This window comes from Triticum dicoccoides, chromosome 5B, assembly GCF_002162155.2.
Source record: "Triticum dicoccoides isolate Atlit2015 ecotype Zavitan chromosome 5B, WEW_v2.0, whole genome shotgun sequence".
In the NCBI taxonomy this organism is placed as follows: domain Eukaryota; kingdom Viridiplantae; phylum Streptophyta; class Magnoliopsida; order Poales; family Poaceae; genus Triticum; species Triticum dicoccoides.
Genome location: NC_041389.1, coordinates 90888948 through 90912232, shown reverse-complemented (window position 1 = coordinate 90912232; position 23285 = coordinate 90888948).

Sequence of the window (23285 nt, the reverse complement as noted above, 5' to 3'; positions counted from 1 at the left end):
CGGTAGTCTCGGTGGGGTGCTTGCACTTCTTCGTACCATGAGCCTCGACGGTTTTGGCCAAAGCCATAGACATCATGTCGGGCGGTGCTCCGGCGTCCATCCAAGAGAGGAAGCTGAGAGAGAAGAGTGAAAGGAGGAACGAGATGAGGGAGAAGCGAAGCGAGTGGGGGTTTCCTTCAAGAGAGGAAGCTGAGAGAGAAGAGTGAAATGATGGTTGCTTCGTCCGTCCAACTTACTGCTAGAAAGGAGGGGGTTTTGTGATTTGACGGCTCATTGGGCATTACTGCAGCGCTTCAATCGGGGTAGTCTACCGTCACTCTACTACGGAGTAATTTAGTGCATGGCTGGTGGACCCAGGTGCTGGCTGTCCCACACGTCAGTGAAAGTGAGTAATTTAGTGCATGGCTGGAGGAGGATCTGCACGGTAGAGCGTGTCCACTGTTTTTCTGAAGAAAAAAATGATTACAACAAGCGTTTCCACTCTTACGACGGAGGAGTGCGAAACACGGCAGCCACTTGAACATACATAGTGCTCCTACTACTAGGCATGTGCAGTGGTTCATACATCAGTACTAGACAATCTTGTTGCTAGTGTAGTAAGATATGACGATAACAAATGATGTTGTGCGCATGTCAACTACTCCTGTATGTAACATAGTACCGCTTTTTTGACCATCCGGTCGAGAATGAACGGTGAGATCAATGTTAACAGAAGTAGGTCTACAGCGCACGGAGAGTACGGTGCTATAGTACTCCATGAAACATGAACCATATGAAGCACGAATAGTGTTAGACAGGGTGTATGAAGGGTGCACGGGATGGGAGCAAAAGTTCCCTTGTCGACCCACTTTTGGGTGTTTGGCAGAGTACATGAAGGGTGCATGAGTCCAAACTAGTAGGTTAACAAAAATACACGAAGAGGAAACAACTATATTGAGATGAGAATGCAACCAAACACACCCACACGCTTTGTGCTACAGTGAGTGATCTGCACCATTTGAGTTTGATCCAACGGTCATGTTGCGCCGAGACATGGACATGCCCATGCAGAGGGTGCCTAAACACCACCGAAGTCCCTCTACTTCTCGAGGCGCATGATGTTGGTGATGTAGGGTGCAACCTCCCACAGAGCCCGCTCCCGGTCGACAGGAGCCAGCTCGTCAAAGACATCATCCAATGGCACGAATGAATTCCAGTGATGGAGCCCTGAAAGGATTCGCCCGGCAACGGCGACGATAGCCGGCAACCCCTCCTTGTCCAGCTCAGCCCCCACCATCGCGCGGAGATGGCTCAGCTCCTCGGAGATATAGGTGAAGAAGGAGACCAGGTCAGGAAGCCACAACTTGTTGAAGTCGACCGGGTGGTTGAACGGGTTTAGCCCGATGGCCGGCATCGTCGCGCTGGCACCACGGTAGGCATCACGCAACCGCAACTCATGCTTGGCAACTTGGTTCACCAAGTGGATGAGGCGATCCTGGACCTCGTCACGATCGGCCCACTCGCGCTCCAGCCGGCTCCCTTGACAGCCTATCGTCTCTCCCGCTTTCTGCAGCAATGCCGCTGACACCTCGAGCATCTTTGTGGTGGACGCCTGATGCTTTTGAAGTTCCGTGAACTCCCGCACATAACGAAGGAGCATGGAACTCCTCTCCTCCTTAAGCTCACGGAGCTCCACGTCCTTGGCCTTGAGCTCCGCATCCTTGGCATGGAGCTCCTGTGTCAGGCACCTCACCTCAGACTCCATGATCTACTGCGCCGCCATGTCACTAGGTAGAAGCAATGGGGAGAGGAAGCAAAGGGGGCGAAATGGCTGAAAGGCAATGCAATCTACGGGAAGGCAAAGGGAGCCAGCCGAGGAGTGGGGAATCTTTTGGTTTTCACCACGGTAAAACACCAATCGATGACTTCTCACATCAGGGAGCAGTGGGTTTTACAGGCGGAGTCATCGTGACTAATTGCTGCCGCGCCTGCTCCTGTCAATCAAAAAATTAAAAATCCTGCCGCGCCTGCTCCCGTCAATCAAAAAAATTAAAAATCCTGTCGCAGCCAAACACTAGAGCAACGCCGCGGTGGATATTTAAATTTACCTGCCGGCAAGTAGATAAAAAAGGGATGAAAAAACAATGTGGCGGCAGCCTAGCTAATCGGTCGAACTAGCCCAACTAGCTAGTCACCGTGCTTCACTGATGTACTCGGCGGGAAAGGTGGTCTTTTGTGATTTGACGACTCATTTACTTGCTTCAGCGCTATGACCGAGGAGGACCCAGAAAATGCGTGGTAGGGCGTCCCACGTCAGGAAGAATATATGCGCGCACCACCCGGGAGGACCCCGAAACCGCACGGTAGGGTGTGCCACGTCTCAGCACGGAGGAAAAATGTGCGTGTAAAAATATACTCCCTCCATCTAGTTGTGTAAGTCATCTTACGAAAATCAAATAATCCAAAAACACTTAGGCGCGGTGCATTAACTTCTATCTCGTTTCTTGTTTCTTGACATATCAACCAATAAGAGATGAGGGGTGTGCATGCTTTTAATGATTTGAGACTACCAAACACGACATGAAGTGGTTAGTTCATTGCTTGCAATGCTATTAATTAGCAAATACACATTAAGGTCTCTCGTTTTCCCCTCCTCCTTGGTCACGACGACTTACTCACCTAGACGGAGGGAGTATTGTATCATACGTCTGCAGTAACTCTAGTTCCTATGGTTTGACCTCAGGACCCAGCCAGTCGGTCGAAAACACCCCACTAGCCACACAACTTCATCATGCAAACGTGGCACGGAGGATAGACGTGGTTAGCTCCTTCTCGACCAGCCACAACGTCTCTTGTTCTAGGCGATTCTTCTATTTTCCAAGCTTTTTTTTAGTTGTAATAACACCATGGCAAGCTAGCGCTGCTCTTTGTGTGTGCCCGTGCAAAGGTTAGACGATGCAGAGAAGAGAGATTGAGATTGCAGACCTGGGACCCACCAGTAAGTGAGACAACGGTCATGCACGTGTTGACGAGCACTCCCTCTACTCTACTCAATGTAATACGGTATAAAATCAAGTTATGGGACAAAGCCAACAACTGTTGTTGTTTCAGGCTATCGACTTACACTTTGTAGTCCAGGTTGCCAGTTCGAATCTCCTCTTTCAGATTTGTTAGTTTTAGGTCCAAATTTGATTAATGACAAGTGGGACCCCCGTGTGTTGTTCCGATATTTCAGTGTAGGATGGTTTTTTGAACAAACACTTTGTGCGGTTAGACAAGTAACGACACGAGTTACACGTATTTTGCAAGTTTACGAACAAAAATGACAGCGACATAGAATATCACATCCACCCCGCAGCTTAGATACTATGGTGATACGAGTTTTTACACCGTTGGAAGTGAGATCCAATGGCTTGGGAGTAGTCTTTGTAATTATGCGCAATTTCCAAACTCTCCAAAGGTTTTTTTGCAAATAAAACATTCAAGCCTCATGTGTGCCATTGCATCTTCGATCCAACGGCTCCCCGTTGCTCATATTAGGTGCTCCCCATAGCTTAATTACCCGCTACGGTGATATGAGCATCTAGGTTGTCTGATCAGTGATTAGATGGCACATGCGTAGTACTTGTACTTTTTGCGCATTTCCCAAACTCTATCAACCGTATATTGCAAAAACATTCAAACCTCCTACCGTGGGCCGTTAGATCTCAGTGAAATCATATCACCATAGAATCTACGGTGCGGGAGCACCTCATATACTCCCGTGCGAGAAAACATAAGGTGCTATCGCAACTTGGATGCTACGGTGATACGAGCTTCGAGGTCATTTGATCTGAGATCCAATGGCATCTGAGCAGTCTTTGTGCTTGTAAGCAATGGCCGAACTCTTTTGGGGCTTTTCTGCAAAAAACCATTCGAACCACCGAGGAGGTGTTGGGTCACAAATCCAACGGCTCCGAAGAGCTTGTATCACCAAAGCATCTAAGGTGTGGTAGCACATGATATTCTTACATACAGGAGAATATGATGTCCTCCTTCATCTTAGATGCTACGGTGATACGAGCTTCGAGGTTGTTGGATATGGGATCCAAGGGCATCTGAGTAGTTTTTGTACAAATTGTGTGCAATTCTCAAACTAATCAAGGTTTCCTGTTAAAATATTAAGACACATCATGTGAGCTGCTATATCTCAGATCTACAAGCTCCAAGCAACTCGTATCGGCATATAGCATCTAAGGTATGGGGGCACATGATATTCTCCTAGGGAGGAGGGGTGGGGGGGTGCACAACCAATCGGTGGTTGGGAGGGTGGGGACAAATATAATCTAAACAACCCTAAACAAAGTTCCACAATTTTATCTAAGGTCGAGGGGTTGACCCCCGACAATCATAGCTCCGCCTAAACACAACATTTGCAAGTACTATAGTACTAGACTTAATATTCATGTTTTAGTCTCATATTCATTTTAAATATTGAACTGAGGACCATGCATGTCTTACATTTTACTCCCTTCGTTCCTATAAATATTAGTTTTTTTAGAGATTTCAAATGGACTGGCACATACGAATGTATATAGACATATTTTAGAGTCTAGATTCACTCATGTTGCTTCGTATGTAGTCACTTGTTGAACTCTCTAAAAGACTAATATTTAGGAATAGAAGGAGTATTTTTTAATTCGTGTCATACATGCATGGTTTGGAAAAATAGATGCACTATACTTATTGGATTGTTGTTGTGTTCGTGCGTGTCTCTCTCTCTCTCTCTGTGTGTGTGTGTGTGTGTGTGTGGTCATATTCTTGATACATACAAAGTTTTCTCACCTCCATATTGTTCATCTTTTAAATTTGAATTTGCATTGAAAACTTACTAGGGATACCATGAAATGTGAAATCCACGTTGAGATCACTATATCACAAACTCACTCTAATTCAACAACTCGTCATAAATCAATTACCACGTTAAGATTAGTATTTGCCAGGAAAATATGGGTATTGTAATACACATAGATTCATTCGGCAATTTAAAAGGTTCCTTTCATATTCTCAAATGGTAGGACCCAACGCCGTACCAACCAGACCTTGGCTCCTGTTGATCCTAAAAAATAAAAAAAATAAAAAAACCCGGGCTCGTGTCCTTCGGTGGCATGCGTGGTACACACATTAGGCAACCCAAACCAGTCGAGCCTCAGGGTTTCAAGTCAAAATATCTAGTGGCCAGAATTCCAGCCCTAGGAAATTCCCCTCATGTCCCCGGTCCATAATGACTACCGATGAACAACAGAGGGATGCTTTAGTGACTAGACAACGTTACCTACCGTGTCGAGCACGGTTCAATCCCCTCGGTCGCCACTCATCAAGGTCACCCGTCAACTGCATTGCCTAGTACTACTACTACTACACCAGGATGAGCACATAATTGATCCCGTTTGTTCGTGCCTAGTACTTGAGTTAGTATATCAGGCAATGCACTGGTACGGAAGGATTATCCTTTTACTCTGCATATATAACTTGTCTGAAGTCTAACTAAGCAAAATGTTTGACCAAATCCCTTCTTAAGAAATACAACAGGACAGATGTACGACTTGAAAATTTATTGCATGATGCAGGTTATGATATTGTTTCGAATCCTGGATCTTAAATTTCAGAAAATCCAAAAGTGAGCATGAATTCTTGAAACTGAGCATGGTCACGTGATATGGCACAAATATTACTTCGTAAGTTTTTTCTTCAATTTGAGACAAGCTGCTTATGACAAGATGCACAAATGAAGAGCCAAGGTATTTTGGAACAAAGACCTGTCAGGTTAAGGCGAACGCTTTCACTATTGAAACCGTGGGCGTTTCTTGCCGCCACGAGTCCCCGTTTCTCATCGGCAGGTGCCGTCCGAGCAAGCGTGTGATGAGTCGACGGGAGGCGTACGAGCAGACCGCTGCGCCGACTGACAGGGAGGCATGCGAGCAGACCACTGTGCAGGCTCCGCCGCCCACCTTCGTCCCAACTGCTCCCACTTTTAATGTCGCCGGCGCGACAGTTTAAAATCAACCCCGCACTACCCGGTATCGCTACAATCTTCTCTCTTCCTCTCTGATTCTCCTGTTGTCTACCTCCAACTAGCCTGACCTAAACGTACGCCATGCCGCATCACGATGGTATGCCCTTAGTGTCCCAGTTTCCTGAGGAAGACACCTAGCCGGAGTCTCAAGAACATAAGGTGCTTCGGGACGAGCTTGAACTAGCCTTGCGGGAAGACGCCGCGCCTGTCCCCGCTCCCATTCCGGCTCCTGTCGCCCCGGCTGTGCCAGCGCCCATCCCCGTGGCATTGATGGGCTGGGAGCCGCACATTGTCGCCGAGCTTGATCCCACGGGGTTCCACAAGGTCCCCGCTGACTTTCACGCGCCCGTGCACCTGCCAGCACATGCGCCTGCGCGTGCACTGACGCACACGCCCGTGCCGGTGCTCGTGCACCTGCCAGCGCATGCGCGTGCGTGTGCACCGACGTGCGCGCCCGTGCCAGTGCCCATGCACACAAATGTCTCTGCCGCGCCGTTGACAGCGCCTGCCCCGCGCGGGTGCTAGTGCTCTCCTCAGTGGCATGGATGGCCGCCGTCGACCGCTTCCTTGCACCAACGCCAGTCGCCTTCTCCCGCTAGTTGACTTGCTACGAAGTCCAGAACATTTTGGCCTTCCTTGAAGCTAGGCCAACGTCCAGGAGTACGCCAACAACGGCGCAAGATGCTGCCGTCGCCGTCGGTCAGTGGCCCGACGACACACAGAGCACGAAAGAGGAGCCGCTTCCCACTGCAAGACGCCCCCGCCGCCGCTGCGTAATCTAAATTTGCCATGAAAAACATTCGGATTGCCATGCTTAAAATCCGAACGTTTATCATTTCTGTTTATTTTATATCAATCGTCGTATAATTTAAAGTCGGAGTAAGACTGAACGAAATCTATGGTTTCATCGATTGAATGTTCTGCTAGAGCCATATCAAATTAAATAGAAAACGTCATCAAGCCACATGTATTCCTTGTCATCCAATAACCTACACTGCTTCAATGTCGAGCGCTCAACAGTTTAGTGTGCAGTTAATTTCATGCCAAAAATAGTGCTAATCACATAATAACACGCAAATAATATCCTACTTAATATCCGCATCCACTTAATATACTTCCAAATTAACGTGCATTGCACGTACACACTGACTAGTGCTGCTTGTACGTGAAACTGGTGCCGTGACTTGTGAATGCGTCCAGATATGGTCAACGGCAACATCGCCCGCGAGTTCTTCATGTTTGCCCGTGCGTCTAAACGCAGAAGGGGAGGAGAAAGAGAGAGAGCACACATGGAACCCACCAGTAAGTGAAGGCGAATAGTACTAAAAATAATATTACATGTTATCCATTAAATAGGTTGTGGTAATATAAAAACATTATGTGAACAAAGGGGGGGGGTACAACAAACATTGCTATTCTACGTATGTTGCCTATTGACGTGCGGCTTGAAGGCCCGGTCGCATGTTCGATCCTCGTCCTTTATTTTTTAATTTGTATATGGGTCCAAATTTGTTTCATGACATGTGGGCCCCTCGGTGTGTAGTTTGTAGCACTTTAATTTGTGGGTCGAAATTTGTTCCATTCCAAGTGGACTATCGGTGTGTAGCTTTGTAGGTTATTTATAATAATTAAAGAGAACAACATAGTTTTTTGCAATAATACCATGGTGTGACATTGAAGGCGAGAAAGGACGTGCGAGAGAGCGATGACTGGGCCAGAGGGAAATCAACTAGGGGAGTTGCAGGGGTTGCAATGGTGTTTGGAGTAGTTGTGGGCCGAATGCTACGAAAATATAATCTAAACCGACCAGAATAAATGCCTACACAAATTAATCCAAGGTTGGAGTGCCCCTCGCAATGTAAATAGCTCCGGCTTTGCAAGGGATGGAGAGGTAGTAGCTTCAATGCGTGGAAGATACGGTGTGAGAAAGCGAGGTCAATCGAGAGACATATAGATAGAGAGACAAAGTGAGTGTGGTCTGACATTCATTGAACAAATATATATGCTCTGGAGAGATATTGTCCGATTGAGCTTTTGGCAAGGGTCAGGGCTGTAAGATAGAGCTTGAGAGATGATCCAGTCACAAACGTGTAGATATATTTTGTGTGTGGGAGGAAGCAAGGTCAATCGATCACATAGGGTCGTCGTGCAATCGAACGAGTGAGACGGGTTGGAGATAGTGACCTAGATAGACAATGTGCGTGAGAGAGTACACAATGTGAATAGGTCGAATTGGGATCAAACATGGTGATATATCATTTTTGTTCGAGAAAGAGCGAGGTCAATCAAGACACACACACACACACACACACACACACACACACACACACACACACACACAGAGAGCGTGGCCCGCCATGAGGTTGAAAGAGTGGCGGCGGCTTGGATGGACTGACCTAGATAGACAATCTGCGTGAGAGAGTATAGAGTGTGTTGATCGAGGCCCGAACAGGGAGATATATCATTTGTGTGTGAAACAAAACGATGTTAAACGAGACTCAGATAAAGAGAGCAATATTGAGCGAGTGGGGCCCGCCGTGCGGAAGAAAGAGTGAGACAGTCTCGAGGAAGTGACCTAGATATAAAAATTGCGTGCGTGCGCACGAGAGGTTGGGGGGAGGGCTAGATAGGCAATGCATGTATTTAGCGCGAGAGGGTGAGAGGGAGAGGGGGAGAGAGAGAGAGAGAGCTCAGCATGGGGTGCAATGGCGGGTGTGTGAGGTAAATACATTTGGTAACAGAGTGGAAAAAGGGGTTGTGCAGTTGAGAGACTTAGAGATCGAAACATGGAGAGAAAGAATGAACGTGTGTTGGAAATGGATAGCTTCCTAAGGTGGTTAGGAGAGGAAGATTGACCGATACAGGAAGTATGTAGCGTGTGTGCGGGGGGGGGGGAGGTGGTGTACGTGGTTGAATGTACATAGTATGAGACTTAACATCGATGTTTCAATTCGGTCTACATTGTAAGATTTGAACTGAGGACCATGCATACGAGTAATTATTTCGAATTTGTTCCATACTAAGTTTCGAAAAGTTGACATTGACTCAATTTGTTGTGCTTTTTTGTAGGTCATATGTTTGAATCCATCCAAAAGTTTTCTCACTACCATGGTGTTCATCATATACATATGAATTTGTATTAAAAAAATAGCATGGATACAGTGAAATGCGAAATCCATGTTAGAATTGGAGATCGCTACGTGACACACACACTAATTCAAATAACTAATTATGTGACACACACTCTAATCCATGTTAGCATGGATACCGTTTCAATTTTTTTTCAAATAACTCCTCATTATATAATTTATAGTACTCCCTCTGTTCACTTTTATAAGACCTTGAAGACATTTCAGAAAATGTGCAAAACAGTTCATTTTAAGTTGTCTGAAACGACTTACAAAAGTGAACGGAGGGAGTATCTCGTTTCGAATGACTAATTATTGCAAGGAAAACACGGGCATGGTAATACATACAGATTCGTTTGCAAATGAAAGAAGATTCATTTGCATTCTCAAATGTAGGCGTAGCAGGCAGACCAGGGTCATGTCAGGGTGGACGCTGCTTTGGTGCCTTAGAGGCACCTGCCTTTGGGTCACTGACATGTGGGCCAGCCATCTGTTGGGCCCACATGTCATGGACACAAAGGTAGGTGCCTTAAGGCACCAAAGCATAGTCATGTCGGGGTGGTCGCTTGTGTCGGACGGACGCGTAGCACCCAGCCACCCACCCCCTCCCTCGTCCCTCACTCCCCCACTCCCTCCCTCGTCCCTCCCTCCCCCACAAAAAAAGGACGACGACAAAATAAGTTTGCTCTTCCACGTTTCGGATTGAAATATCTGGCGGCCCCAATTCCAGCCCTGCAAAATCTCTCTTCTCCACCGCCCCCTTTCGCGCCCAGATTGCTCAAATCCCTAATTCGCGGCCAACCCAAGCAAAGTTCAAAATGCCCCTCGTCTCGTCTCTTTCCCCACCTCTGTGCCGGACGACAACGACGAAGACGACGGTCGCGCTTCACCACCGCACCGGAGCTACCTCATCTATGCCCTCGTCCACCGCACCGGGTGGTCCACCGACAACGTCGGCCGCTGCAACCAACGTGCCTCATAGACACCAAGTTCCACCGCATCAGGTGCGCTTCACCGATGTCGTCTCCCAGCTCACCGGGGCTACTTCATCGAGCACATCGTCGCACCTCCGCCTCCCAAGGCCGTTGGGGCTTCACCAACGGTCTCGTCCACCGCATCGCAGCAATCCGCTGCCACTCAAGATCTGCATACATGCGCGGCCAGCCAACGCCAGCGCATCACCCTCAACGGCTCTGAAGTGACCCACACTCTAGCTAGGCGAGCATGCCCAAACGCCGGCTCGAACTAGGTATCCACACATCACTCCCTGGTGCACTGTTCCGACAATGTTTGGATATCCTTTCACTGCTCTCTTAGCTTACACGCCTATGCAACTCTGACTTTAACTCTTATTTCTTCTGGAGATATCATCTGAAACAAGCAAATCCATTTTTTAGCGAAGCATGACGGCACTACGGGATCTGGTACACATCCTGCACACCCGTATAACCTTGTAAGTATCTGTCCTCCAGTACAACATCAAGGTCGATTCCTCTTATTTGATCAACCATTCGTCGTGTCAAAAATGCAGAGGGGGATGCAAGGAGCACAAGGCCTGCACATCCAAGCAAGTGGTAACATGGACTTGTACATGGAACATCCCAAGTGCAAGCAGAGCTGCAGTGAGCCTATACAACGAGCTAGCGTAAGTCCCTGCATTTCATTTAATTCGTACTGGCATTCGTGTATGATTTGCGTGCAGTGGTGGATCCACGAATTCAAGTTACCAGGGGTAAACATTTAACTTAAAAAATACGAAGGCACTTGCACTTTGGAAATGAACATAACTTGAGAAATGTGAAGCTACATGCACTTTGAAAACCAGCTAATGATCTAAAGTAGTTCAGATTATAAACACTAAATGATGCAAGCACCAAAAAACACAAAATGCAACATGGTGTACAAGGACTACAAACATGGTCTGTACCTGCTTGAATTATTCGTCTCTGGCTGAAAATATCAAAGTGTAATTGCACCTATAACCAGTGCGCAAGCTGCATATCAATATATCTACCCTGCACAAGTATGCCAATAGTTTCAAACAATAGATTAGAAAAGTATTTATGCTATGTTGTCATGATACATGGACTTTCTGATAGATGGCCTCGACGTTTCCTCAAGCTATGAAAATGCACTATAATTTGCTTGTCATCAATGCCTGCAAATCTCTATCTCTCTCAACATAGAAGATCATCATTATACACTAAATCCTTCAATGAGCTTGGAAAAAGCTTGCATTAGATCCCTCATTAGACAATATATGTTCATCACCAGGAGCATGTAAAATGTTTGCATCAAATCCTTCTTTAGCAGTCTGTTCATTAGACACTTCAGGCTCAAGAACAACATGAGCTTGTATGTTTGCATCGGAAACTTGATTAGATACATCAGATTCAGTCAGTTCAATATTGATTGGGGGAGTTACAAAATAAGTAGAAATTGGTTTCATTTTCTCATACATTCCCTACATACAAGCAGTTTTACAACACCGTCAGGTTTAACTATTGGCCAGAAATTGAAGAGTTGAATTAGATATAATAAGGGATGTGATGTACCTACTCGTTGCGCATGCTACTCTTGCAAGCTGCGACTGTCCGTTTGCGCAAGCTCGATGCCATGCCCGCGCTGCCGCCGCTGCCTCCCATGCAGGCTACACCCAGGGTTGGATCTTCATCTTCTTGTCCTTCCATTCGCTTGAAGCCCGGCGACCGCCCTCCAACGAGGGCGCGAGGAAGTGCTGTGTCAGTCTGTCCAGCGGCGGCTAGGTTAGGAGCGAACCAGACTGGAGGCTGGAGCGAATCAATTGGGATATTTCCTGCTGTCGATCGATATGGGAGGCGCTTGTTTGGGCCGCGAGCCTGCTATAGGGCCTGCCTTGCACTTATGTTATTGGCCCATCCAAATTGAAACATTTTTCTTCATTTTTTTACATTGCATGCTCGTGCGTTGGGACAAAAAAAACTAGCCTGGGCCAACCTGGACGACTCAAACTAGGTGCACAGTTTCCAGCCACCTAAGGCAGCCGCCCATACCAGCCCCTATGGTGGTGTCGCCCCTTTTTGCGTGTATGATTGGGTAGTGAAAAATATTCTAGTGGCGCTTTTGATTTACCCACAGAATGGTTGAATTTCTTGTTTCTATGAACTGAGTTCGCCAATAATGTGAAGGATGCTAGTCTTTTTATCTTATTATAGATTGCTTAGATATCGATATGCCAAAAGTAATCACATGAAATATACAGTAAAATCCAGTGTGATGTGTGTGGCTACAACTAGTCTGACTACACGTCCTCATATAACATATCAAGGACGCACCATCTGACCAGATTAACCATTCGACTTACCAATGCAGTGTGGGAAGAAAGAAGTATTGGGACTGCGTATCCAAGCAATTGATGCCATGGACTCCTTCGTACAACCTTGTAAGCGAAAAAGAAGTTGCAGTGTGCCTGTACAAAGAACTAGCCTAAGTTCAGTTCCTGCTTCTCGGAATTTTAGTTAGCCACTTATTGCAAAATTGTTCAATTATGTTGCTTGGCTTAATTTAGTTTGCTACTGATTACATAATGCCACAGCCTGTTAATCATATTGTAGACTGCGCCTAGATATGTGTTTGATACTTACTATTAAGAATTACCTGTTTGCCTTAACTTAAATATCTACTTGTTTGTTTAACTGCTTTGCTGCTGCAACAGCGGGTTACAATGATGTTAATAACTACTTTTCAACATCCAACTGATACTCTTTAATTCCTTGTTTGTTTAACTGGTTTGCTATTATAACTCCCAGTTGAGATGTTTTGCTAACTTCAACTTTTCCGAATCCAATCGGAACTTTAATGGGAAAACTGGTTAGCCCAACATCAAAGAGCGAGGTCACCATGGACGTTGCATCATCCCACAGCAGTGGCACCGGCCCAATCGTGCATTATGAATTGCCAACTGCTGATGCTCTAGAGGCTAAACTAGTGGTAGAAAGAGATTCTGCTTCTGCACTTAGAGATGAAGTTGACATGTTGAGGAAGCAAACATCACAATCACAAGAAATACTCAAGACAACCATTAAATATTTGGTGGATTTCAAAACGAAGCAAGCTGAGACTGACCAGATTGTTAAGGTCCAGAAGGAAAAAAGGAAATTAAATTCCTACTTGGTAAATCATAGGTGAAATGTTCTTTCCATCTTGAATAACCTTTGTGTTGTTTGTTCGTGTAATCAATCAAACCATTTGTTTTAGAGATCTTGTAATAATTGTTTTTTTGGTTGTTTGGTTTGTAATTTTATTTGAGCACAAGTCTGTATTAATTGATAAGACTCGGAGACATTTCATTTGGATTGCTGTGCCAGACCTACAAATATGCCAATCGGGCTGAATGTGCATTCAATAATATTAGTAGTATAGGTGGACCATAAGTGGCACGCATCGGAAAGGGCCAAGATGCTGGCTAAAAAAAGGATGCTGCTGTAGCCAAAAAAAAGTACAGTGGCCTGGCTTATGTATGTTAGTTGATATTATTGATCCATACACTCTATAAGTGTTTATATGTCTGTTAGTTCTGTACATTCTTGGTTGATTGACTCAGTATTTGAATCTTGATACATTGCTTGTGTACATATCTAAATGGGAGTACACGTTATGCTTCATGTGACATTTGAGTTGGACATGAAGTGTTCCAAATATTTGAATTCACCTTAAACTGGATTCTAGCTTCTGAATTTGAGTATCGACATTTGTAAACCATATTCATATATGACAGTGGAATACATCTTTGTCGTCCTTTTGAAGATATATAAAAACATGTAGAATGATTTATAAAGATTGATATAGGAATACGAAATGGATTCGAATTTAGTTGCCAGGGTAAACGTGGATGCTTATTGTCCCAAAATTCGAAAGAAGCGGCAAAATGTCCACTCCCACGTCGGCTTCCCGAAGCGAAGTGTTTGGGAGATGGAAATTACTGTCTACCCATTACACGGACAATCCATCGGCCCGATTTCCACTGCTCTAAATAGGGGTAGGTTAGTAACTTCAATTAGACGTGACACGACCGCCTCTGAGCCCATTCCGACACGGTGGGCGTCAAACATGGGCGGCAAAACACATTTGATTCAAGCTCGTCCGAAAGAACTCTGTTTCTCCCTCCATTCCCCATTCATAGACGGTGGGCAGCAAAACAAACTCGACTCGGCCGAAATCGATGTAGGCAAATATTTTCAATAGGGGCAGGTTTGTAACTTCACTCAGACGTGACACAACCGCCCTACCTATCAGCCCCGTTCATAAATCGTGGGCGCCAACCATGGGCGCCAACCACCCTCTCCTCGCCCAAAATCGCTCTGGGCAAATATTGGCGAGATGTGAGATTACCGTCCTATCCCCAACCGACGAGACGTCCAAATTTTAAACGGGGGCTAAGTTCATAACTTTCCCATATTTCAGATAGGCGCGTCCCAAAAACATGGTTCCCCGTACCTCTCCCTCCATTTTCCGATTCATACACCGTCCGCGCTAGAACACCCCATCCCCACACCAGCCTCCGTCCGCCACCCCATCCATCACCGCTGTCCTCCACCACATCCATCGCCACCGTCCTCCACCATGCCAGAGCGCCTACCAAGACCGCGTCATCCACTGCTAGAGATGGACGTTTCTCATCCACGGTGATGAACCAATAGCCTTGCATCGCGTCCTCTCGCTTCATCGGCGCCGTCGTCCTCTTTGTCGGGGCCTCTCACACGACCTTCTCTTCCACTGCAACAGGACTTATCCCTGATTCACCCGTCTACCGTCGCAGATCTGCTTCAATGCCACCGATAGCCATCGCCCCCCGGATGCCTACACGGTGCCGCAAGAGAGGTGGTACTTCATATCTCCTCCACTTTTTGATCTCAACCAGAAAATAGATCTTAACTTGGTTACTCTACTTTCTATTCAGCTCTTAGAATTTAGTTCTTAGTTTGAAGCAAACAATGGATGCTAAATATCATTTCTTCGGTTTGCAGCTTCAAATCTGCCATGGCACAACCATAATATGGTTTAATTGATCATGCTTAGGGTTTAGTTGATCATGTTGGTTCCGTGGTGGTTTCTTTAATAGAAATCGGAGGGGAAACCCTCTTTTGCTAAAAAAATATGCTTAGAGTTTCCCCCTTTTATGATCACTATACGATCAGAATATGTGCTTCGTGTCATTATAACACTGCTCCACCCATCAAGCTAAACAAGCTTAGTTGTTCAAATACAAATCTGATATTATTAAAACAGAGTTGTTTAATTGGTCAGCTAAATGTTCCTAAATTAGTTTCGAAAATGCATGTTTGCCGCTCGGGTGTGTATCTCTACAGGGTGCCCACGGTGGGCCGGCCCACCCTGGGATTTTGGGTCGTCCCAGGCCCCGATTCCCCTCTGTTCTGCTGCGCGCTTCCGATCTCTAGTCGCCCCCAGCCACCTGCCTCGCTGGCGACTTGCCGTCCCTGGATGACATGACTCTAGGAGGAGACATCATACTAACAGAAGGCCAGGAGCCGCTCGCCCAACAGCGTCACCGCTGCCCGGGCGCGCCGCCGTGCCTACCTTCCCAGTCCGTTCAGGGCTCAGGCATCCAGCACCCACCAAGCCAACCCGATTTATCCTGAGATATGTCCTCAACACTCAGCAGCCACTCCTCATCACCCATTTTCTAATTGATTCATTACTCATTAGGCAGGACTGTCATTAGGGTTTGTTGTGTGCTCAGTGCTACCTACACCTACTGGTTCAGATGTATTTTGGTAATCTTTAGTACCTCTAAAGTTCAAAGGGTTTTCAAAATTCCGGCCCTCGGAACAGACACTAGTCATTTTGGATTGTTGGTCGTAGTGACATTGACCTAGATTACTATTGCAAGCCAGGTTTGTTGACAATTTTACTTGTCTTTCTTACTCATTCGATATAATATCCAATTATTCACGCCGATTAGTTGCAAACAATAAGTGCTAGACAAACTTCTTCATTCAGATTTTGGACGGTCTCTTACTGCATTTACAATTCTGCATACTTGTCCTAGTAAGCTCACAAGTAAATGACTGATTCACTACATCTATGCTTGCCTTGCCATATTTGTTGCCAATATTCTTTTAGGGTGGACCACCCTGTTTCTAAATACTGGAACCGTAGACATGAGTGAATAGTATTTCTCTATGTGATCTCGTCCATCATGTGTGGGCAACGAACACTGCATTGTATAGAAAGAAAGTGTCATTTCCCGCTTTTACATAGGTTTCGATATTTTACATGGAATACAATCTGCCTACTTGCTTTGTGTCGCACTACCAACACTCCACCCTTGAAGTTAAACATTATGCCACTCATAATTGCTTAGTTTATTTGTTCAAATACGAATTTCATATGATTCTAATGTTCCTACTTTAGTTTTGAAATGTGTGCCTGCCTGTTATAGAGACATAAGGGGTTTGTATTTCTGTGTGTGGTCTGGTCAGCATGGTTGGGGGGGGGGTGAACTTTGCATATGCAGGGGTTTATAGGGAGACACTCTTCAGTTGAATCCGCAATGCATTCCATAGATAATCTGACTACTTTTTATGTTTTCATGAATCTCAGATTCTGAACAACATCATAATGATTATGAGCTTGCGCGCATGAAAAGAATAAAGCAGAACAATGCCATGGCTGTCAAACTTGCATTAAGGGACTGAAATCAAGTCTGGATGCAATGCAATGCAAACGCTCTCCACCTACAGATTCATGCTCAGAATATGATCCTAACAGTGATTCTGAGCTAGAGGGAGACCTAAGTCAATGTAGCTCCCTAGTGGAGGAGTCAGAGGAAGATGCCATATCTTATTCAGCCATCAAGGTACTTGCTCTAACTTTCCAAGGTTACATTGCTCGCACATATCTCGCAACTGATGCTTTGCATTGCTTCTACTTTGTTGAACTACCATTATCTTAGTTTACACATCGTGTATGTGAATACGCCCTGCCTATCCATTTTCAGTACATATTCCATCTGTCATCATACCATATTTATCCATTCAAGTGTTGTTCTTGTGTATCAGACGTTCAAAAGGAAGAGGGCGATTGCTGATCTGGAGGAGCATAAGCAAAGTATTTGGAAAAGGTAGTGGCACTTGATAAATCAAATATCCCATTAGGTGTAGTTGCAATATCACCTGACCCACAAAATACCCCAACTCTAGCAGACTCTAGCCCTACTACACTGGTCATTTCTGATGCCCCAACTCAGCAGACCCCAACTACATCAAACAGTATGATTATGCCAATTGACATAACACTAGCTCTATAACGAAAACCCCCATTCCAACAAAGAGTACACCAAATCCAGTTGCCAAATCCCTTTTCGAACCAGAGAGAGCCCCAATTGCAGCAAATAGGATCCCTGTTCCATTTCTTCCCAGTTTAGAAGATGAAGCTTATGTTGTTGTCAGGAACTTTGTGCGCATCTTTCCTTCATGGAAATATTATATCGCAGACACAGAACAATTTCTAGTCTTCCTCCGCAACTTACGTGTAAGTAATGTACTAATGTTATTCATGGTCATTACTGCATATGTTTCTGCTGACAGAAGACACAAGACTTCATTCTTTTAAATAGGCGAGGAGCAAACTGGATTGTGAAGACGAGCAAGGGTTGGTTGCGCTTTTCAAGCACTCGTTGATGAAGTATCGTTCCTACCCGAGGCAAGCGCACTTCGATGGCAAGCCTTTGAACAAAATTTCTGTAAAGTCTCCGGTGCTACATTTATCCGACGGTGACTGGAATAATCTTGTTACACATTGGTCTCGGCTGCAGCGTAAGGTACTATCTATGATATCACATCACAATTTGAACTACATTTCTGCATTTGCCTTAATGTCTCACTTGTACGAAAACTGTTAGCAGAAGAACATTCGTTCTCAAGGGACCACAGAATCTCGCAACTATACTTCACACTGCATTGCTCTTGTGAGTACCTCTTGCCCTGTATGACCATACTTACTTTCATAGCTATTTGATTATGTAGCATCACTGCATATGTTAGCCTTGTAATCGTCCATTTGGTGGACATTATAAGATCCGTATGGACTCTTACATAAATTTAGAATCAACCCAATGCTTTTGAAGAGGTATAGCTCTGCATTCCTCTTGTAAGGACTGAACGTGGTCTATCACTGTACTTACATTAACAGCTACTCCCTCCGTCCCATAATATAAGAACGTTTTGTACAGTACACCAGTGTTCAAAACACTCTTGTATTATGGGAAGAGGGATTGGTTCATTGTGTAGCATTCTGCATCTTATCTCCCCCGCCCACCATTTACTAAAAAAGATCAGATCTTTATTTAATCTTACCCACAAGTAGAATATAGACAATGCCAATGCAGAAGTGTAGCCCATTGCTCTTGTTAGTACATTTTGTCCTGTAACGCTTGTACTTCCAGGGATTGGTAGTTGATTATGTAGCATCAATCTGCATCTTATCTTCATTATCCTCTATCCCTTCCAGTATTATCATATCTATAATTACTCTCTACAAAATGTAGAGTACAGGCAATGCTTATGAAGAAGATTCTGTGTTGAAATTCTTGAGTTATCCTTCCCTTGACATGGAGAAGGGCATTATAAAGCCAGTGTTAAATGTTAATGTAAGTTAGTCCTTCTAAAGCCTTTATCCTCAACTGCTGTTTAATTTGCTCATACTCCCTATCGTTTACTACTGTTTAGTTTGCTGTTTCTACCAAAATGTGTTCGCAAGAACCATAAGTTCCAAGTTTTACTTGTAAAACCAAATTCCTTATTCATACCATGCACATTACTTAATACTCCCTATATGTATGCTTGTTTTTGTGGATCTATAATCCAGTGTTTGGAAGCAGCCCACGTTTGCACCTTGTCATCTTCTGTTTTATCTTATTGATGTGGCTGATGATATGAACAACATGCCATGCACATTATCCAAAATAGATACAATGATTTTATTTGCCCTTCATCTATGCTTGTTATGTTGACATGGTAATCCAGTAGTGTGGTGAAGCTCCCCGCATTATGAACAATTCCAAATTATGCTATTGATATTTTGAACTTACTCTTTATTTTCAAATTTGAAATTGGATGGAATTGACAGCACAGTTATCATATTTGTTTATACACGTGCAAAACCTGTCATCTCTCTGCTTTGTTTCAGGGTGATATGCCTGATGGCATGCACAAGTCTGGTGAAGGCTGTGAGACAAACCCAACATATATTGCAGCAAAGAAGGCAAAACATCTTGAAGATAGCGAGACAACCCCAAAGTCTTGTCTTGATGCAGTGTTCAAGTTACTTGAGACTAGCAGTCAAACAAGCTCACAGAATTCGTTGTCTGAATCAGTTCGACTTCTTTAGTCCCAAGTTCTAGCAGAAAGGCATTCTGCAACTCAACTTCGACTTGAAGTCCTATCTCTAAGAAAGATTGTGGAGAACACCAATGAGAACCTCATCGCTAAACAACTACACCTGGAAGCTATGACCGACATGCTAGGCCGGTCTCACAGCCTTGCTCAGCAGCTTGCGCAGCAGTTCCCCCACAAGGCTAACCTTTCTTGAACTGTCTTGGAAGTGGTCTCGGTTCAGTATTATTTTGTTACGCTGCAATGGTGCCCAGTTTTTGTAATCTGCTTCTTCGTTGCGCTTTATGATCACTCGTGGCGAACTTCGATGCCCAGTGGATGTAATATACCTTAAATCCTTTATTGTATAGTGTAGGTTTATTCTTAGTTACTATAGTATAGTGTAGGTTTCTTCTTAATTCCTACTAGTTACTGCCATCATTCGCTATCTGAAAAAAAATTAGATGTAGTTGACCGGGCCGAAACATTCGACTCTAACGGGCCTGGTTTTAGCGGGCCACAATTGGGCCGGCCTGCGTCTTTCTTGGGCCCGAATGGTTGGGGCCTTCACACATTGCGCCAGGCCCAAACTTGCACCGGCCTATATTTTAGTTGGGCCTTTTGTCGACCCAACGCTTAGTTTGGCCCAGGTAGCGTTGGGCCATTAACAGGCTGAATATTGTACTGGCCTGCTACAGACGAGATGAAACCACGGGCCTTTAGCAGGCCAAAATGCATGTTGGGACTCAATTTTCACTAGTCGTCGACGGGCCTTCAACAGGCTGAAATGTAGACTGGGCCATTTTGGGCCCAGTTAGCTCACGGTCCGTTACCAGGCCGAAACATATCTCGGGCCTTAGTTGGCCCACTGATATCATGGAACTTTAAGAGGCCGAAAGCTTAGTACATGCATCAACAGGCCGAATTACGCGACAAGCCTTTAACAGGCCCAAAGTCACATTGGGCTTAACTGTTGCCACCTTTAGCACGGGCCGTTAGTGGGCCCAGTGTCCCATCGGACCATATATGGCCCATGGACAGCACGGGCCTTTCCCAGGCCGAAAGTCACACCGGGCTGAAATGGGCCCATGTCTACATCAGGCCTCAAACAGGCCGAAAGTCACACCAAGCTAAAATGGGCCCATGTCTACATCAGGCCTCTAACAGGCCGAAAGTCAATGGGCCATAGTTGGGCCCAAATATTTGATGAACAATTAACGTGCCAGATCTGGCTTTGGGCCGCAAATGGGCCAAATTATTGGGCGAACAATTAACGGGCCAGATCTGGCTTCGGGCCGTAAATGGGCCCGAATTTTGGCCGAACAATTAACGGGCCAGATCTGGCTTCGGGCCGTAAATGGGCCTTTATTAAGCAGGCCGTTATTGGGCTGGCCCACTAGTACCTGATTAAGTACTATGAGCCTTTGACTGGGTCGGCCTTTTTAACCTATATGGGCCTCTGTTGGGCCCTACCACGTGTCGATGTATCATAGGCATGTCTCCTCCAATGGACAGTCGACATCTGGCCCACTGACGAGCTGACAGGTGTTCCCTTCGGCCAATCAGAATTTTACACATGGAAATTTCCCATTGGTCCGGGCTGTTAACGGGTTATCGGATCTAAAACCCGACCCGATAGCTTAACGACGTTTCGTTACGGTGGATGCCACATGTCGGTCACCCTTGACGAAAGCACTTCTGTGACGCGCGACTTATCGTCATGGAAGTGGACACTTCCGTGATGATAATTTTGGTAATGTCATGGAACACTTCTACGGAAGCACATGTATGACTATCTTGATTCTGTCATAAAATCGTCATGGATGTACATGCATGACAAAAAACGCGACCTACTGTGACAAACACGTATCATCACGGAAGTGTATTTTTTTGTAGTGTTGGAAGTAACGACGCAGCTTCCTCGAGGTCATAAGGAGGCCGAAGAGCAATTTCTGCACACCGGAGTACCTTGACCTAGCCCCCTGCGAGAGGGAGCTGACAAAGTAAACCGGGTGCTGCATCATCTTCTTCTTCCGCACCACTTCATTTGGCTGCGCATGCCCTGTCCCGCTGGCGTAAGACCCTGCTGGGGGCCTCGCCTTGCTGGTACCAGGCCCTGCCAGGGGGAGCTCTGGCTTGCCATCCGCCAGTCCTGCCATTGCCACTGCCCCTTCGTCGACCTCCCTCTGTGCCACTAGCGCGGCACTGACCACTTGATTCGTTGCCGCTAGATACAGCAGCAACTGCTCTTGTGGTTTAGGTGCAACCAGTATCGGTGTGGAGGAGAGGTATTTCTTTTAATCGTGCAACGCTGCTTCGGCCTCTGGGGTCCATTCCATTGGGCCCGCCTTTTTCAAGATTTTGAAAAAGGGAAGGGCACGCTCAGCAGACCTGGAGATGAAGCTGCTCATGGCGGCAACACAGTCAGTGAGCCGGCGCACGTCCTTGTTCCGCCTAGGCATCTCAATCTGCTCAATGGCCTTGATCTTGTCTGGATTTGCCTCGATCCCATGCTATGACACAAACAACCCGAGAAGTTTGCCGGACGAAACGCCGAAGACACACTTCTTAGGGTTCAACTTGAGGTTGATCTTGCACAAATTTGCAAACATCTCTTCCAAATCTTGTACAAGTGTTGCCTTGTCCTTGGTTTTGACAACTATGTCATCCATATAAGCTTCCATATTTCTATGTAGCTGGGGCTCAAAACCAATTTAGACTGCTCTTGCAAACGTTGAGCCAGCACTCTTCAACCCGAAAGGCATCCATAAAAAGCAATACGTACCACATGGGGTGATGAATGCTGTCTTCTCTTCATCTTCTCTCATCATGAAAACCTGGTGGTATCCTTATTGATATCTGTGTAATCAATACATAGCCTCCACTTCCCATTTGCCTTGCGCACCACCACCGGATTGTCCAACCACGTCGGATGGAGCACTCCTCTCACCAAGCCTGCCGCTTCCAGCTTCCTGATCTCCTCTGTGATGAACTCCTGCCTTTCCAAATCTTGCTTCCTGACCTTCTGCTTGACTTGCGCATGAGGACAGACAACAAGATGATGCTCAATCACCTCCTTGGGAACGCCGGGGATGTCAGATGCTTGCCATGCAAACAGATCGACATTCGCCCGTAGGAAAGTGACGAGCGGGCCTTCCTATTTGCTATCGAAGGTGGAGCTTATGGTGAAAGGCCCTCCCGTGCCATCCTCCTTGACGGACACCTTCTTGGTCTCTGGTGGTGCAGCTCTGGATTCTTGCTCTTGCCGGTGGAGCTCTCTGGCACATCCTCGATGGGAGCACAACACTCTGAAGAGGTGCGCTTGCCGGAGTGGGTGCGAGAGGTCTTGCCGGTCTTCTTCCCTCCCGGGGCTTCGGCGGCATGATCAAGTGCCTTGGCGGCAGTCGCTGCAACTGCTTCCTAGTAGAGTTGGTCAGCGCAGATCAGCGCATCCTTCTTGTCGGAGGGGACGCTGATGATGGTCATCGGCCCAGGCATCTTCAGCATGTTATAGGCGTAGTGTGCCGCCGCCATGAACTTGGCTAGTGCCGGGCGGTTGAGGATCCCATTGTAGTGCAAGGGGATCTCGGCTACATCGAAGAAAATCCTCTCCGTCCTGTAGTTAAACTCACCTCCAAACGTCATGGGCAGCGTGACCTTACCCTTCGGCCGACTCCTTCCCGGGTTGACCCCTTGAAACGTGCCCGTCTCTTCGAGGTCTCCATCAGGAATATGCAGCCTTTTGATCAC